At 45.0% G+C, this 18,240-nt stretch overlaps 1 protein-coding gene and 1 long non-coding RNA gene across 2 annotated transcripts in view; both read right to left on the bottom strand.

Moving 5' to 3' along the window:
• TENM2 (teneurin transmembrane protein 2) overlaps positions 1-18,240 on the bottom strand; it is an 881,884-nt gene that overhangs the window by 341,641 nt on the left and 522,003 nt on the right.
• The window catches only part of LOC111827482, a 56,132-nt gene continuing 38,568 nt past the window's right edge, over positions 677-18,240 (bottom strand). The window contains exons 3-4 of the long non-coding RNA XR_002831077.1: positions 4,220-4,429; positions 677-1,758 (exon numbers count right to left, since the gene is read on the bottom strand). This is a non-coding gene — a long non-coding RNA (uncharacterized LOC111827482). The remainder of the gene's footprint in view (positions 1,759-4,219; positions 4,430-18,240) is intronic.

Below are 18,240 nucleotides of genomic sequence, written 5' to 3'. Positions count from 1 at the left end.
TGGAATTTTTTAAAACTGCAAATGCTTTCTATGGCATATGTGGAGGGAGGTTATAAGAATGTCAGCAGGGAATTCTTCAGCACATGCATGATAGCAGGTCACGGGAATTTGGCCTCTTGGAAGCAACTTCTTTCCAGTCTTGCTATGAGGATTGACAGAATTTCCCTGAAGCAGATGATGTGTGTTGATCTCATGAATGTTGTGCATATTGTTCCTTCTCTGTTTCCCTTTTTGCTTTGGTTTCTAGGAAGCTCAAGTATTTTTGTTGGTCTTAAATAATGGAACAGGACTTTACATACAAGAGTTTATGTTTTCCTCTCTACAATTTCCTTTACCCTTATTGTCTAACTAGAGGCCTGGTGCGTGCACTGGTAGGGTCTCTTGGCCTGGCCTGCGAGGAGCAGGCTGAAACCAGCAGTCCAACATCCCCCAAGGGGTCCTGGAGTGCAAGAGGGCACTCTGCAAAGTTGCTGTCGCTCTGTGTGCTGTGTGTTGAGAGTCTGCCCCCTGGTGGTCAGTGCTCATCATAGCTACCAGCCAGTCAGCCGGTCGCCTGGTCGCTTAGGCTTTTATATAGAGAGATATAGATTATAATTTCTAGTTTTAAAAAAAATTGTCACAAGCTTTCACAAATTATGGGGGACATATAAGAAAAGGGAAGGAAAAAAAGGGATGAGTTAATAAATGAGGCTCTTTTGCTTTATGATGCCAGGTAACCAAGATAATCATTAAATGATCTAGCCAGTTGAATTCTTGGGCCACTCTAGGCAACCCCAAACTTGCTGGTTTGGATGTACAAGTTTCATTTAGAATTGAACCAAGACATTGGCTTTTAAGAAAGGGCCCGGGCACCTTTAACGTGCTCAGTTACACTTGGAGGCTTTGCAGCTGGGAGGGCTCCCCCGTCACAGAGGACCGAGTGGGAGGGCTCTGTCTGACAGGTATCCGGTGACATTTCTTCCCTATGTCTGATGCTACTAATGAGTGTTCTAAACCCCTTCATTCAGACTTTTAAGAAAACGGAAAACGCAACCTTTTATGAGAGGGAGGTAAGCCAATGCTTTTGATTACAGTGTGGCTGCCCGTTTATTTTCTGCCTCATACGCTCATAGCAAAGTGCAGACCCCATTCCCGTTTGAAAGGCAGTCTCATCATGCTTGCATCTGCAGGGCCCTCCATTACGCTGCCACTCGGATTCAGATTTCCTTTCCAGATGAGTTATTTCATAGGGTTTGAAATTAGGCCGCTATAACACAAGAAACAACTCTGGAGCTAATCTGGCCTGGCAGAAGCCGTACACAGGATGAGCCACCTGCCAGAGCTTAGCTTTGGGGGAAGAGGACGCTGGAGGGAAGGGAGGTGCCACTCTTCTAAGCATCTCACTAGAGTCCCTGGGTATCAGCTTGATGGGCACAGAATGAAGGTTACAGTGACTTGGCTCCAAAGGTGCCAAGGTTTTAGTACCATCCACTAAAGAACGTGCTGCACTCATAGAAAATAATGACACAGAGCCATAAAGGTAAAGCACTGCTGTTGCTTTGAGGGGCTTTTCATGTTGTCCAAAGCATTTTAGTTGTGCAGTTTATGTCTGGTTGTCTCTTTAGAACAAAGGGTCTTCGGGCAGGAAATGTGTGCAGTGACTCCCCTACTGATGGCCTTCGCTAATGCCAAGCAATAACAGCAACCATCGAGGACAGCAGGGAATTATGGCTTACGGTCATGCCTGGGCTGATTGTGTTGGAAGGGGTTTTATTTCACCTGAGAAAGAGATGGAGACCAAACTGATACCAGGGCTTCAGAACACAAGGTCCCTGCCAAGGGACTAACTTAAACAACTCTGTGTAATTAACCAGCTAAACGGAGCACAGCCAATCACATGGTTGCTCTGTTGGTGCTATGACACCCTCAGAACAATCGGTTCCTTTCACATCCAATTCAATTCTGAACGCCCAGGCCCAGCTCTGCACTTTGCATTGTCTGTGTCAAACTCTATTTTCAATCCTTTATGTCAAATTTAAATTCATGGCAACTGCATTCAGATCTTGATAGAATCCTCAATTTGCCCTGGACCCTAAAGCCATTCCGTAAGACACACACATGCACTTGCATGCGCCCACACACACGCACACATGTGAGCACTCACATATTTGAACTTGATTTGCACTCACTTTGGTTAAGCCAGAGTTCTCAGATAAGTATCCACTGCAAACAAGGGTATTGCACAATTGGGTCTTTATCCCTTATGTGAAGAAATCATATCAGCTCAGCTCTTGTTTGGGGTTAAAATGGACCCTCAAGTTTTCTGTGGTATTTTGCCCTGTTACGGAAGCTTAAATCGCTATCAATCTTAAGTGAGCTGGACAAATTGGAGCAAGGGATGAAAAATGGATGATATGTTTGACTCTGAACACATAGATCCATTGTGTCCACCCAAATGAGGTTTCGATTAGGCATAAAGCCAACAAGAATACCCTATCCACAACTTACATTCTGATACAATGTCCCAAAGAAAAGTCACTCATGGCCTCATCACTAAGAAAACACACTAGATGGCTCTGAGATTGAACTGACCTCTCATGGAAATCATCTTTGCTTGTGTACCTATAAATGCATGAAAGAATATAGTTTTTAAAAGCTCATCTTCTCCCTAATAATTGTCTGTTTTTAAAAAGCTATCAGCAGGTGCACCTCATTTCGAAAGCCTCTTGTCCTTCTGAATACAACATTCATCATGATTGCATCATATGAAACAAAAAGCAGCAAAACGTAAGTGAGAATCGTTCAATTAAATGCAACATAATCTCAGCAGCAACAACAAAAAAAGGGTTCTGTAGCTAAAACCAGGTTCTGATAAAAGAAGAAAAGGGAATATATTTCTGCATATTTTTAATTACATAGAATTTCCTCAAACATGATTTTTTATAATATATTCCATTAAGTTAACATCATATTTGAAGAAAGAGCATTTTCCGATTTCATTTGAAGCCTGATTTTGAGCAATTACAGTGTCATTGTTCTGCAGTAGAAAGGTTGAATTCATTTACTGCATGGTTATGCTAGTTATGATTGATGTCTCTTCTCCAAATGATAAACCAATCACCCCAATGATGTAATGTCATTTTAAGAGTGCCATAATCACATTTCTCTCAAACTAGAAGCTCTGATAAGTTCTAATAAAGATTTATGATAGATTAAAGGCCTTCATAATATCAACAATGGATTGCCCGTTTGATGAGAGATTTGATTAGGTAATTTTTGGGGGGAAAGAACAATATGAGTTTACTAAATATATCAGGCCTGGCTTTGAAGAAGGGCACGGGCCATCATAAGTAGCAGTCCATCATTCCATCTCCAGAATGAATCATCGTAAATGTAGTCATGAGGTCCTATCTAATTGTAGAGGCTGAGGCCAGTGGTGGCGTACAATCGTGGATGGAGCCCAAACACAATCTCATCCAGGAACATTCTTGGCATGGAAGCTCGGTCCTGCCTTGGACAGGATATGTTAATGGACACCATGAGTGGCCAGTTCAGAAGATTACTCCAAAGCCTTTGAGTCAGGAGCAATTAATTTCTACAGCTGTCTTGCCTTAGGCCATGGGGACTTAAACCTAGACACTGTCCGCTCTTAAGTTCATATATTTTGTGAACACATCACCAACAGGAGAAATCAAAATAAGGCATAATTACTGCTGGGCCCGGAGCAATTGCACCTAAGATTTAGAGGTTGGAGCTGAGGCAGTAGCCACAAAATCATCAAAAGTGAGGCAGAACCCTGGGACCTGTGAATGTGAAAACCACAGTAAGAACTAAGAGTAAGAGGCAGTGTTTATCCATCAGAAACAAGAGATCAGACATGCACACATTGGGCACGTGAGGGTGTCCAGGGTGCTTGGCTCTGACCAGAATCACAGTAAAACAAAATTCAACATTCCACTGTCTCTCTGACTATTCCCTTTGAGACCTGCATGCTTCTAGCTGCAGCAGCGGGCAAATTCCTTTCACCGAAGGACACCCCAACCCTGTTGAGACCAGCAAAGCCTTATTTGTGACCTTCGACGAATGTATCCTGGAACCATAATGTCACGACAAATGTATTTCCCCCCGGATGCGCCCCACACCACCTTCTCCCCAGCCCTTGTTTCCAAGTTGCCATTTTGCTGGAGATGCAACGCGACCACGCACACAACAGCGCACATTCAGACCACAGTTTCCTTACCACTGCTGGAGGCTTGCTGGGGCCCTGAGCATGCTCTGAGCAGGTATGAATTGGGGGAGAATTCCTCATCGGGGTTGGTGTCCATGATTTGATGGGAGGTGTTGCTGTCTAGCAATGGCATCTGGCAGCTAACGGGTGGAGGATTATGGGAGCTAGGCAGCTGAGCAGATGGGAGGAGGCTAGACGAAGATGTAGGTGGAATGGGACGACCTGGGAAAGAGGACAGAGGGGTCAAAGGTCAGCAATGAGTGTCATGAGAGCATCCAGAGAAAGTTACATTGAAACCACCTTACAATAAAAATATCTAAAAGAAAGGAAGGAAGACAATGCTCCAGATGTATTATTTCAAGTGGTTAGATGTTTCTCCACAGGTCTAAATTCATACTACACGTAGTTGCATGTTTCAGAAAGCCAGTGTGAGCAGAAATATCCACCTACATGGCTGATGTGGAATCCATCTGGAAAACGTCCAGTTCTTTCCATCTCCCCTGCTGCCGTCCTAATGTTGACAGCATCATCCCTACCCAACAGTCTCCTTGCTGGTCTACCTGCTTCCCCTCTGTCCCCATCCCTTCTCCACAGCAGCAGAACATGGTAAAAATAGAAATCAGGTCATATCGCTCGCCTGCTGAGCGCTCCCCCATTGCATGCAGAGAGAAGTCCAGATCCTGGATGATCATCTCCATGTCTTGCCTACTCTGGCACCAGCTGCCTCTAACTCCCCTCTGATGGTGGCCTTACCACTCCCCACGTGGCCCCCTGTTTGCTAGCCACAGCACTGTCTCTCGCTGCTTGAACATGCCACATCATCCCACCTTCGCAGGCAGCCTTTACCCCTCCTGTGCCCTCGACATGGAACATTCTCCCCGACTCGCCACCTCATATTCACAATCCTGCTTCTTCTCTTCGTTCAAGCCTTCCCTGTTTGTCTTCTTGAAAACGGCCCATCTGTCTGCTCGATCCTATTAGCCTGTTTAAATATGTTCATAGCCCTTACCACTATCTGAAGGTGGACCTCTGTGTATTTTATTTGCTCCTGTGTCTGCAGTGCCTTCCTAGCGTATTGCACCTCTTGAATGGATGAACAAATAAATAAGGAAGACTAAAACCAAGTCCATGAGATTGGGTTAGACATGGGAGAGAGGTGGGAAGGGGAACACATTTGCATCCCGAAGAACTGGCCAAGGACCCACTCTCTGCACCACGAGGGTTGTTTTGACACCACAGGGAATTCCTACAAAGAGAAGCACGGCCACTCCAGGCCACGGAGAGGAGCAGCGAGCCTCGTAGGAGGTGGGCAATGACGTGGAGCTTCTCTGGAATCAAGAAGTTCTCCCACTCGGAAGGCTGCAGCAACCTCTCAGCACAGGGCAGGGAGCTCCCGGCGGCCAGGTGCCCAGTGAGGATAAGTGCCATGTGCACTCTCACCCGAGTCACCCTCACATCTTGGGGTCCCTGTCAGTGCTCGCCTGCTGGCTTGTTCATTTGGGAAAAGCTCAGAAAAATGAGCCCGGAGCAGCAGCCCTAAAGCCAGGGGTGGGGAGAGAAGGGTAAGGTGTTGAGAAAGCAAACTCCTCAAGATGCAGGTCTCAGTTTCAGCTCGGGTAATAAGTGCAGAAGAAATGTTTTCCTGCTTTTTAGATGTACTATGTATGTGGGGACATTTTCAGGCACCTCAAATGGATGTTAATGTCAGTGTCTTTACAATTCCATTTCCTGTTCAATTCCTGATGGCATTAAGTGTTACTCATAGACCAGTATGTTTCAATGAAATGTAGGAGTGCCCCTTGCCCTCTGAGATACTGAGGACACAAGAATAAGCAAGGCATCCGCCCTGCCCCGAGAGAGCTCCCAGTCTAGTGGGGAAGGCGACAGGTGACTATTCCACTTCAGGACGTGATAAAGAGCAGGACCTAAGGACATTGTGCTGTAGGGGCGGAGATAGGGACAGTGGGTCCAGCCTGGCCAGGTAGAGGTAGGTGTGAGAGCCCTGCAAAGACTCCTGGAAAAGGTGGGGCCCAAGCGAACTTTGTAAGAGGAGGAAAGGGACTTCCGGTGAGAGGAAACCAGTGAACACCAGCAGAGGCATCAAACCACTGGCCTATCACCCTTTTGAGGTGGGAGGAGTGGAAGAAAGAGACAGGAGATGGGAATACTCCTAAAGCTTAAACGTTACGGGTTCCTGCCCAACAACACGACTGAAGAAGAATCACCCGTGAAATGCATCCATAGGTAAATGGAGTTTCATTTGAAAAACTCAGTTCATTCATAACTGCTTGGGAGCCATGTGAGGCATGCTACTCATGCCTGATGATCTGGCAAAGGTGGACTGAACACATCCAAGTTTCATCAGAATCGGTGCTCACATTTAATCCATACCTTCTCCCTTAGATTTCCCTGGAATTACCATCATTATTATGACTATCTTCATTCCTAATGTTTTTGCACAAAGACTATGTGCCACTCACTGCACTAGCCACTTTACACAAGTTACGTTATTTAATTCTCAAACCAATTATATGAGGTTAGAGTGATGATAATCCCTATTTTATTGATGGGGAAACTGAGGCACAAAGCAGTGAGACTGCACAGCTAGTAAGTGACAAGGGCCCAGGAGTCAAACTCGGGTTTGTCTTTTCCCAAATGCATTCCCTACCCACTCTGCAGGGTGTGCCCCACAGCAGGGTGACAGGAAGGGAAGGTGACATACAAGGAGGGGGGTGATTGATAAGCAATCAATCCAGGTTCCCATCTCCCAATCCCAAGGCACTTTCACAATTTCATAGAAGAAACATTTCTTTGAATAACCATTTATAGCCACTTTCAGCTGGCAGAGTCCAAAGCCTTGCTCCTAATTTTGTTATCAAGTTCAAAGCGGCTCCTTCATAGCAATGTTACTCTCTCCCTCGCCAAGGCTCCCAGACACAGTGGTGTCCTGACCGGACACTGGGAAGTGAGGCTCTGGTGGGGACAGATTTTAACTCACAGTCAACAGGCTTTAGAGTTTGTATCTGAGGTGTATCTGAGGATGGCTGGGAGCTAATTTTGAAATTCCTTGGAGTGACTGAGGTGGAACTGAAGTTCAAGTACAATTTTCCAGGAGCCTGATATGACGGTTGCTACAAAATTGTTCTTTACATGAACTTTTTGAAATTTTGTTCAGCATGAATTCATTGCATATACTACAGACAGAAGTGCTTTTTAATTTAGACAAAGACAGACAATGGAAGAGCAGTCCCAACACAATAAAAGTACTGGGGTTACTTGGGTGCGTTAAAATACACATCACAAAACTGTCTGATTCCCATTACTTTAACTCCATGCTTTGGTGGCTCCCGAAACTCTGCTTGCACCTACCTTTGCTTGGGAAATGTCTCAGCCCCTGGATTTGTCCACCAATCAGATTGTATGCTGTTCTCTATTTGCTATGTCATTTGCTAATTTTGCTCACTTAGGCTACATTTCCTCCCTCCCCCGCTCCTCCCCCCGACTATTCCAACTGACAGAGACCATCTGTACAGACACAAACAGGTTCCAAGGTGCAGGGGAGAAAGCTGAAACTTCTACAGGCTCACTTTATGGACCATGATTTCTTACTAAAATACCTCGTGTGCAATGGGCAGGTAACCAGGGACCATGCGCTTACCTGCTTCCTACTTTATAGACTACAGAGACCCCTGGCCCCCAAATTATTTTTGAAGTTCCATTTTGAAAGGGCATAGAGTCCCTTGCAAATATATAAAACACTGGGGACTTAATTGATTTATTAAAAAGCAAGAGAAAGCATGAGAAGGCAGCAATATGTCACTCATTAAACTCATATGGTCTTGTGTATGTGTGGGTGTGTGTGTGTTTTCCAAGATCCCCATGTAAATCAAAGTCTAATTAGCTGTGTGAATGGATTCCCCATGACCTTAAAAATGAGGACTGATTCAATATTTTCCCTAATTTATCTGTTTCCAAATGAATACAATGTTGTGGTAGTTTCAACCCATGCAAGTGTTCTGATGAAAATACCTATAGTCAGACATAGCAGTTGCGTGCTAACTGATGGATTGGTAGTGGCTGTTGGGAATGCTGTGTTGAGAAGGATTCTGAAGATGCCCAGGGTTCGGTGGGAAGCAGTGCCATCATCACTTAGGAAGCGTGTGGACCAGGAATGGGTGAAAGGTAGCAGATGCACTGAGCCCCTCTGCCAGCCAGGTTGCAGGCTCCATCCATCATCTGCCGCAGCTCTACCTGGGACCTTGGTCCTACACCATCTGTGGAGGACGTCACATTGCTCTCACCCCCGTTGTCTCAATTACAACACCATTTTTCTCCTTAAACTGATTTGGATCTAGGTTTAGTTTTTCTACCCAAGATTAAAGGGCTCCAATCTCCCCTCCATCCTCAGAGCAATAGATATTATCCATGAAATTGCTGCTCTGCCCCTAATTTATGACAGAAGGCATGTTGCTAATCAAGTCCCCCAGTTCACTGAAAACCATGGTTCCTTTTTCATCCCAAAGATTAATGGAGAGCAGATATTAAAATGTTCTGTGTAGACGATGCATAACTGATTTCTGTAGTAGCAGGGGTGTCAGGTTATTTGGTGAAATAGAGACATGATCAAGAGATAGTTTAAAAAACCCAAATAAAAAACAAAACAAAACAAACAAACCCCAAAACCCAAATAAAAACCAGTAACAGGAATAATTAATGGTAAGTCCAGTGACCTCATTACCACCTATATATGTAATCTTGCTTTGAGCTGAGAACTCAGCTAAGATTTCACATGTACTTTTCTCTTTTAACATTTACAGCTGTGAATGGTTCATTCAACTATTTCCCGCATTAGACACAAGTGATTGAGAAAAAATGAATGAGATGTGAACCCCAAATTCATTGCTCCTCTTCTGGAACGCACCACAGAGATCATCGTGGGGGGAGGGGGAATGACCCAGGGGTTCATCCAGAAACAGCCACAGTGACTGCCCCACAGAACAAGTGATTTGTAAAGAGAGGAAGCAATTCTTGAGTCAAGAACTTGAAATCTTTCTTGGCTTTATAAGTTCAAAGACTTAATAAAAAGATGGCCTTTGTGTGGCTGAGTATTACAAAAAGGACAGGAGTAACATAGGCAAAATAGTTGGCTAGAGGATTTAGATATTTTCCCTAATGAATTGTTCCAATACTTGCTGTTTATTCAGATGTCTGAGTAAATTATCCACTTACCCCCACATGCTTGGGGGTTTGTGAAGCCACTATGTTTTTTGTTGTTGTTAATCCTCACCCGAGGATATTTTTCCATTGATTTTTAGATAAAGTGGAAGGAGGGAGGGAAGAGAGTGGGGGGAAGTGAGAAGGGAGAGAGAAAGAGAAGTTGGCAACTTGCTTCCCCTCCCTGGGCCTCTCTGATAATTAACACTGACTTCACATGTTGTGTGAAAGACTGGAGGTAATATATGTAAGGTCCCAAGAACTGTGTTTGACACACAGTGGCTACAAGGGACCCAGAGGGAGCTAATGAGACTTGTAGTTTGTTGGTTCCAGTTGGTTCACAAGCACCAATATTTCAATATATGAACCAATTTATTCTCTACCCTACCCTAATTTTTTTTTCTTTAAGCCAGCTTGAGTTGGTACTTGCCACTTAGAACCAAAATCATCCTGCTTATAACTGGTCACCGAGCCCAAGTGAGGAATGACTTGGCCAATGCCATACAGTTACTGAGTAGAAAAAGAAATGGAAATAGATTCCAGGTCTTCTGCCTCCAGAATTATGAACTTTTCACGTTTTATAAGCTGACTTCCTCCATGTTAATTCATGAGAACTCAAACCCGTGGGGTCCCAGAGAACTCATGTACGGTAGGAGATACCTGGTCCACTTATATGAATATTGTGGGCATTACCGAGTGGGGGAGAGATGCAGGCAGATGGCCATCTACTTGCCACCAGTCAAGCAGGCGACACAGCAGCTGTCGGTCCTCAGTGTGGGAGGGAAACTCAGGCCAACTCCTGGTTGGTGCTGGGCCTTACATGGGCCACATTAATCTTGGGGAAGGATGAGAGGGACTCAACTTCTTACCTACGGCTTAAATTTTAAAAATAGAACAAAGGCAGTAGTTTCAACTATAATTGTAGACTACAGAATGACCTTAATGAACAGAGATTCTTAAATTAAAATAGAGACTGCCCAGCCAGTGTTTCTCAGTGGCTGAGAGTCGACCCATGCACCAAGAGGTCACTGGTTTGATTCCCAGTCAGGCCTTGATCAATGAGTCTTTCATCATTGATGTTTCTATCTCCCTCTCCCCCTCCCCCTCCCTTTTCCTCTCCCTCTTCCTCTCCCTCTCCTTCTCTTCCTCTCTCTCTAAAAGCAATAAAAACATACTTAAACAATTAAAATATAGACCTATGTTATATAGATATTTAGAGTTTATATTGATATCATATGCATATTTATATTCCCTGTAGCAAGCTGCTTGTATTTAGTGCTGATGTTAGCCTAGATCAGTCATTCTTAACAGCGGGCAATTTTGCTCCTGAGGGGACATTTGGCAATGTCTGGAGACATCTCGGTTGTCACATTTGTGAGTGTGTGGGGTGATACTACTGGCCTCTAGTGGGTAGAGGCCAGTGATGCTGCTAAATGCCTCACAATGCAAAGAGTCTCCCACAGCAAAGAATTTCAGCCCCAAATGTCACCATGCAGAGGCTGAGAAACCCTGCCCGCACGTGTGAAGGTTTTAGATTAGTATACTTTATGTTATCTGGTCAATTTTTAAGTAGCTCTTTTTTTCCAATTGATAAGAATTGGGCAGGTATTAGAAGTGAAAATTCTGACTCAGCCAGCTCTTTCCCCCCCACCCAAGAAAACTTCAAGCAAATAAGCTTACATTGCCACTGGAGAACTTAGCGCAGGAGAAGTTCCCAAAACCAAGTCTAATTCCTCAAGGAGGGATGTTCTAGCACACAGTCCTCTGGAGCTAGGGAAGACTTGTTGGTTGAAAGAGAGTTGGGCTGCTTTTACAGAGGAGAGACTCAAGGGAGAATGTTTCGACTGAGTTGTAGATTACTGAACCTCACCTTCGGACTTAAAAATAGAACATGACCCCTCATGTCTTCTCCGCAAGGCAACAGCCTGACTCGGTTTGCTCCATTCCATAATGCCCCATTTCGAGTTTTTATTTTTACAGTGGAAGCCCTAATTGCCCTCTTCACGTGCACTTCACTGAACTCACTAAAGCCCAGTTAAGCATTTTCTTGAAAACATATTGTTTTCAGATGGCCCTGGCAAAACATCCTGATTTCACACAAGCTATTATCCATAATTTATTGGAAGGCTGTTGGACTTTCCCCAGTTAAAGGGCCTCTTTCAGGAGCTCAAGCGAGGACTGCCTTCACAGTTTGGGACCCTGCATTCTCCTGTCCTCCCCAGATCTCACTAACACGTATGTGTGTATATGTCACATCTTCCTGGCAGCACTGCACTGGGGAAGGAGTCAAACATAGATCAGCCTGTAGACGAGGATAGAGCTTAACTTTGAACTCATGTAATTTCTGTGACTCTCTCATGCCAAAGCTTTCATATTCATAAGGTAATAAGGTAAAATGCAATGAATCATTGCAGCTTCCCCTTTTGAGGACTCAAATTCACTTTGCCTGCAGTGATGCAACCATTTACCAAAAGGCAACACACCCTCAAATACATTCTGAGTAGAAATTCCCAGTTGCTTGGCTATGTACCTTAATTACACCTCCCAGCTCCTTTACGATGAGATGCCATTACTATTTTGGTGATGTGGCGAGTGGAACGGAGGAACTGAATTCTTAATGAAGTTTATAGAGGCATATGTGGCTAGAGGCTCCATATTGGACAATGTAGTCTAGACCACAGTTCTTGCTTCCTGGTTCCTGGTATCACACACTCCTGTATGTCTCCCCTCCTTATAAGAGCAAATATATTTCTGAACACACACATTTGCTCATTTCATGCTTCTTCTCTCAACCCTCCCAAGACTCCCCACTGTCCACATAATCCAGTTCAATCTCTTGTATGGCAATTAGTTTTTGCCAGACCACCCCCTACCCCTCATACTCTAAGCCATCAAAGCAACGGCACGACTGCATACCCATCTTCCCTTCCTCGCATCCCTCCTGTGCATGGAAAGCATTCCTTTCTCACCGGTAGCCTCAACCTCTTCCCAAAAACCTCCTTAAAGACTCAGCTCCAGCATCACCTTCTTTGTAAGTCTTTCCTGATACCCATCCACTGGTACCCAGGGTTTACTTCCATTGTTGTACTTGTAATATATTAGGATATTTATTTGTCTAAATGGCTCATTCATGACACTGTGAGTGACTAGGTAGAGATTGTGGATTATACACGGTGTTCCCTCACACCCAGCCAGAGCCTATACACAGTAAATAGCAGTGGGACTTGTCGATGATAACAATTCACTCCAGAAACATTTATCGGGTATATATCAAATGCATATGATGTTGCCTTCACTGCTGGGTGCCATGGCTGCTGGTCTTAGGTGCCTCTCAGTGTGTAGGTATCTTGCTGAGAAGAAGTGATTCTGATTTTCAATGTATTTGTTTCTCTTTTAATCAAGTGGCTAGAATATTAGGTCACTACTTCATCTGGTGCTCAAACGAAGACAGGGCAGCCTGTGACAACCTTGGAGGAAAAACTAAACTGTTAGATTTATTGAGAGACAATATCTCAGTTTCCAAGGGGGCATTTTTCTAAGGACTCTCCAGGGTGGTGGTGTGACCACAATTTTGGCCTCGGCTGCTGACCTTCGAACCTAACCCCTGTGTGAGATGTGATTCTACTCTAATTATGAAAGCTTCAGCCCCAGGGAACTGCTTGGAGATGTGACCCAACAGAACACAAGGTGAAAACAATAACCTATGTGGGCAGTTCAGTCCCTTATGGAGTTGTCGCTCTGAGCTGAATAACACCAGAGGATGTATTGGGCTGTTTCCTTGTTCTCCTGGAACCTACATTACACTCGAGAAAGAACGGAGTGGGGGTAAAACAGCTACAGAAAGATTTAAAGTTTCGACGCTCAACCACTGAGTCATATCAAAACTTCATTTTCAGCCTGGCCGGCATGGCTCAGTGATCGAGTGTCAACCTATGAAGTAGCAGGTCACAGTTCAATTCCTGGTCAGGGCACATGCCTGGGTTGCAGGCTCGATCTCCAGTAGGGGGCATGCAGGAGGCAGCTGATCAATGATTCTCTCTCATCATTGATGTTTCTCTCTCTTTCTTTCTCTCTCCCTTGCTCTCTGAAATCAATAAAAAAATATATTTAAAAAGCACTTCATTTTTAAAGGGCGTCCCATCTTCCATATACATGGGAGTCTATCTTTCTTACTTTGATCTTTACTTTTTGGGTTCATGATACATGGAAATAACAATACTGCCAATCCCAAAGATTTGTTAAATTCTTATGATGTACCAGGCATTATTGTCAATTCCTTTACATCTATTACTACACTTAATTTTACTTAATATACTTAATTATCCCCATTTCAAAGATGTTAAGACTGAGCTGAGATGGAACAAGTTGGTTGGGAAAAGAATTTGAGCCCAGGCAATCTGGCTCTAGAGCTCAGACCACACTGCACGGGCAATGACAATGAATGTAATCCTATACAGGCAGTCCTCGGCTTACATCGGATTCGACGAACGTCATTTCGTGGTTATGTCTCCATCTCCCATTTACAGTATTTATAAAAAAAAAAGTTCCGTCATTTCAATGTATGTACATATGTGCTTTATGTTTTTTATTATTTATTTACCACAAGTAAAGGTCAGGAATTGTTATCTTTCTTTTAATTTTTTTTACTGTTTCACTTCATTACTGCTGTGTATGTGCTCCATGAGAGTGACATAGGTGCTTATGTAGGTGGGTTCCGACTTACGGCGAAAATCGCGTTATGTCGGCTGTAGGAACGATGTAACCCGAGGACATACTGTATAATAAAAGGCTAATATACAAATTGTCCCCACAGGCCGGAATTTGACTGACCAGGAGTTAGATGTGCGCTGACCACCAGGGGGAAGCACGGAACATGGAGGGCATCGGCAATGTGGCGCTGGCAGTGGGCGGCAGTGGAGGTGCTGCTGGCCCCGATGGGCCGCGACAAAAGCGGGACCACAGCAGGATGGTGGAGCGGGTGGTGCCAGGCCAAGGCGGGTGAGAAGGGAGGCCCCAGCTGGCAGCGGTGACAGGCAGCCAGGGGAAGGGAGGCCCCTGCTGGCAGTCCGCAGTGGCTAGGGACTCTACCCATGTATGAATTTTGTGCACTGGGCCTCTAGTTAACTTTATAATGATAAGGAGCCTATCTGTGATGTGGTAATATGATTGGTGTTGGAACCAGATTGAAGTTCAAACCTTGGCTCTGCCACTGATTCACTGGGTGACTTTTGACAAGTCACTTAACTGTTCTGTTCTGAACTGATAACCAACATGTGTATAAACATAATTCTCAGATTATTATAAGCTTCCATTGAGGCATTTCTATAAATGTTCTGAAATAAGTGGTAAGTCATAGGATCAAACATAAGCAGGGTATGAGACAGGTGTCCTAACCCCCGTCTCTTCCAGAACATTTTGAGAATTAAGTAATAACCTATGAGAGTACAAGGCACATGGCACAGAGCTCTATGGATAGTACTTGTTTCCCTTCTCATTACCGGGAGCTTTCCTTTCCAGAGGCTCTGTCTGCAGACAGCGAACCTTTCTCAACGTAAATCTGTGTTTTGCTCTGTGCTGCAGGCACAACGAAGATGAAACATGGGCTCGAGGTGGCAGATGCCTGAACTATTTCATTCCTCTACTGCCCACACTTACAGTACTCGCCCATTCATCACTGGATGGTCCTTGGTAAGGAGCTACAAATACAGTATCTTGGGAGTCCAACCACCACCAATCAACCAAAAGGCTGAAAAGCTCCCCTCAAAGGTGTCAAACTATGCCGTTGAGACTAGAATGGGAAATGTAAACTAGATGAATACCACGTCTAGTTTGTTAGGAAGCCATGGCTATCATAAGCATCCTTCCCCACATGGTCATTTGAAAGTCATTGTTTTGTACTTAACACATCCCCACTGGAAGCACAGTTAGAGAGAGTCCTGGAGTTAGGGACCAGGGTTCCTTACTGGGGCTGCCTGGATGCTAGCCCATTGTGTGACTTAGAGCAAACTGCTTACCCTCGCCAGGCCTCAGGTAACGCATGCAACGCTACTGTTCAAAAATGGAACAGCACTTCGTACTTCATAGAAATGTGATGACATAATTTCAGCCACAACAGAACCCATATTTTAGTGGGAGAGACTAATACTAACTTCATGATGTTCTTGGCAGTAAGCTTAGCACTTTTGTGGTTTGTAATTTACGTAATCCTTCCAGCAATACGATCTGGAAGGTAATCATTCCCATTTTACAGATGAGGAAACTGAGGCTTGTAGAAAGCAAGAGACTTGACTAAGGTTACACAGTAAAGTCATGGGCAGAGTCAAGACAGTAATTTATGATTTAGGATTGCATAGCTACACAGAGTAATTGTAACATTAGAGATATGGACAGAGAAGAGGGATTACAGCTGGGATAGAAGGGGTAGCAGCGTGGGGGTGACAAAACAATCTGTGGGGAGCTCTCTCCTTCAGCTCTCAAATTCCAAAATTGCAAAATATTATCCTGCCCACATAACAAGATAACTGGGTCAAGATGACAGGTGAGGTGTGTCCTAGCAGAAATTCATACCCCAACGTGTACCTGCCCCATCTCCTCCCAGCCAGGCTTACATTTTCCCTGAAGGTCAGAACGAATCTCACAGCTTCTCACTTCAGGCCCTGCAGAGGCAGGTGCTGTGGGGAGTGTCCTCGGAAGGCTCACATAGGACACCCTCCAGGACAGCCATGCGTCGGAGCAGATAGCTGGAGACATCACAAAAGGCCTGCGAGGAGCAAGAGGAAGCATCGAGGGAGAAGAAGAGGAGAATTAGCTTCACAGCCGGGAACAGGGCAATCGTGCCCACAAAACACACCAGCCACGCGGCTGCTCGGCCTCAGGACTGGGCACGAGGCGGCGGATTGGAGTCTGAAACAGCACAGTGCTCTGTTGTGCCTGAAAAGATGTGGAAGGAGAACGTTCTGCAGAGTCTCCAGGATTCCCAGGTGGTCTAGTGGCCCCTGGATGATGCAGGCGTCTGAGTCCAGCTCATGGGAAGTTGTTTTGTGCGCGTGCGTGAGCACATACGCACACGTTCTTAAATGGACTGGAATCAGCAAAATGAATACGCACCCCCAGGGTACCATTGGCCAAGTCTCTCTTTTCGTAAATAATGCCTTTCTCGCCTTTTACAAGCCTGTTTGAAGACCTGCGGAGCATCCTGGCTACAATTCAAAGCCCGTCTAATGAAAGCACCTCCACTGTCAGCAATGTTAATGTCACTTTAAAGAGTGTGAAGTGTTGCTAAATGTGTCAGGAAACAATTAGATAACATAAGAGGCATGTTTTCTCGGTGCACAGAGAAATAGATTATGCAGGCAGGAGATAAACGCAAAGTTTTCTCAGCTCCAGCATATTCGGCATTCTCCCTCTCCCTTTCTCTTTTTAATCCAAGAGAGAAATTGTTTGGCAAGAGTAAGCCCTGTTGCAAATACTTGGAGGAGGGAGAAATGCCTGCTTTGCCTCCGACTGCTGTCGCTTGAGCCTCCTGCTATCAGGCTCGGGGAGATACAAACAGTCTTCCACTCAAATTAAATGTGTGCCCTCCTAATTAGCATTATAAATATAGGTTTCTCAGAGCCAGAGTTGATAAAATTACAGAGTAGGGTTGGAGAGGAGCCGGCGGCTCTCCCAGGCCCACACAATGGCTGCAGCGCTGCTCGGTTAGAACAATACTCCCCAGAGCCGGCCCCTGTCTTCAGAGGTCAGCCTGGGGAGGGAAAGTAAATGCCAGGCCGGCCGACGGCTGGGCCCAGATGCAATCTGCTCTTTGTATGTGATGGAGAGAGCCGTCCTGACTGCAAAGCATCCTTGTAGTTGTGTCATCTCCACCAGCTGGGGGGTTCCCCATGGGGCCTGGAAACCACAGGCAAGGGCTGAATAAAATGGGTTTCCCCTCCCCAGTGCCCCCTGGCGTCGCTCTCTGTGGTCCTGAAACATCACCGTGCACTAGGAAATGCTCATTTCTTTCCTCCCTCCAACCCTGAGATGCAGCTGCCCATCGTCTTGGGGGAATTTTGAATGAAAAGGAATTGATGGCAGAGAGAGAGAGAGAGAGAGAGAGAGAGAGAGAGAGAGAGAGAGAGAGAGACAGACAGGAGGGCAAAGACTCTGGAATAGGCATAGCCCCTGAGTGATTGTCAGGGGGTAAAAAAAAAAAAGGAAATGATTTGCTTTAACATTATTTTCAAAGAATCACAATTGCCAGGAGAGAAACCATGGCTAGCCAGGCTGAAATGCTGAAAGACTTCAGGTTGAGCGAGAAGCTTGCCTATCAGGTGGCGCAATGATGTGCAATTTGGGGCATGAACAAACATGTGTGTGCGGGCAACCAGCAAGCCCCATCATGGTGGAAGCCATGTGATTGAAGTTAACATGTGCCAAAATTCTCAGGCTTTTTCTTTTCTTCTGAAAATTTGCTACATTGTACAGAAAGAAGAACAAAGCAATTGGGGGTCGTAGTTCACTTTTGGGTCACAATTTATGTAGTTCTTAGTTAAGCCTTAGACGTTGGGTTGGGGGGTGGGTGGGTGTTGACCTGATGCTCATCTTCTTGCTATGCTTTCTATTTAGAACATATATCTAGCGAAGGCCCTTTTTCTTCTGAGACTAGTGAAATTCATAGAATGATCTGGATAAAGACCATTGAATGCTAGTTCTAGAAGGAACCTTGGATGGTATTCCCACCAACCATTTCACTTTGCTGATGACAAAGTTGTGGGGAGGGGGTGGGAGAGAGATGAGAGAGAGTAAGAGAGAGAGGAGAGAGAGAGTGAATTAGTGAT

This window comes from Myotis lucifugus, unplaced genomic scaffold, assembly GCF_000147115.1.
Source record: "Myotis lucifugus unplaced genomic scaffold, Myoluc2.0 scaffold_172, whole genome shotgun sequence".
Classification (NCBI taxonomy): domain Eukaryota; kingdom Metazoa; phylum Chordata; class Mammalia; order Chiroptera; family Vespertilionidae; genus Myotis; species Myotis lucifugus.
This window is presented reverse-complemented; position numbering and strand designations above follow the sequence as displayed.